We start from the raw sequence: 926 nt of genomic DNA, 5'->3' as shown, positions 1-926 counted from the left end.
GCACGCCCACGGCTCCATTGCACGCACCGTAGCCGCCAACGCTGCTAGTTGCTGGTGTCGCTGGCGCACCGTCGGAAGCCACCGCTGCGCTAGCTCCATCGTCAGCCCGCTCCACCCCCACGTCAAGCAAGCGTCGTGAAGTGGTACGTACACGTCCATGACCACGGACACCTTCGCTGTAGCCGTCGTACTCGGCATCGACGAGGTCCACCAGGTTGGACGCTGCACCTTCTGCGTCCAAAAGTACAAAGCTTCGCAGCGCTTGGAGAACGAGCTGTGGCAGCTCTTCGTCGACGCCAAACTCGCCCAAGATCCAAGACCGCGCCAACTTGTGCTCCATTGTGTCAAGCCCCGTCGCGGCCATACATACCGCTTCTGCCCGCGTCCAGACGTAATCACTTGTTGCGAGCAGGTCCAGAGCAAAGCCCGGAAAACAACGTGTCGCAATCGAGCAACCTGTTCCGTCTCGCGACACCACTCCAGACACTGTCAAAGTCAGGCGTACCCATCGCCAGCAGCAGCAGTTCCTTAGCGCACATCAATTCGTGGGCAAAACGCGACCCATGAGCCAAGAACAGTGCAAATCGAGAACGCTAGTGGCGTGCCCATAGCGCTGCGGAGATCACAGGGGCGAGCTTGCTCTGACACACCTAGTTGCATAGGTTGTTTCGGCGCTAGACAGTTTTTCAATGATAGCGATGACCACCGACGGGAGGCTCGCCAAGGCTGCGTGGCGATCCACCAGCGTCGTCAAGCGATGCATGTCCCACGCGTCGTAGAGTGTCTGGAGGCGGCCGCGTATTTTCTGGTCCAGCTTGCGCTCAAACGCTTCCAGCACCTTGGTCCACCAACGCGACGAGAATAGGCGCACACGACGCTCGCTGCACTGGCTCGACAAATCCGATTATCCGTCTTGTTTCATGACA

Source organism: Saprolegnia diclina, assembly GCF_000281045.1.
Source record: "Saprolegnia diclina VS20 unplaced genomic scaffold supercont1.6, whole genome shotgun sequence".
NCBI lineage: Eukaryota > Oomycota > Saprolegniomycetes > Saprolegniales > Saprolegniaceae > Saprolegnia > Saprolegnia diclina.
Note: the sequence above shows the minus strand (reverse complement) of the source record.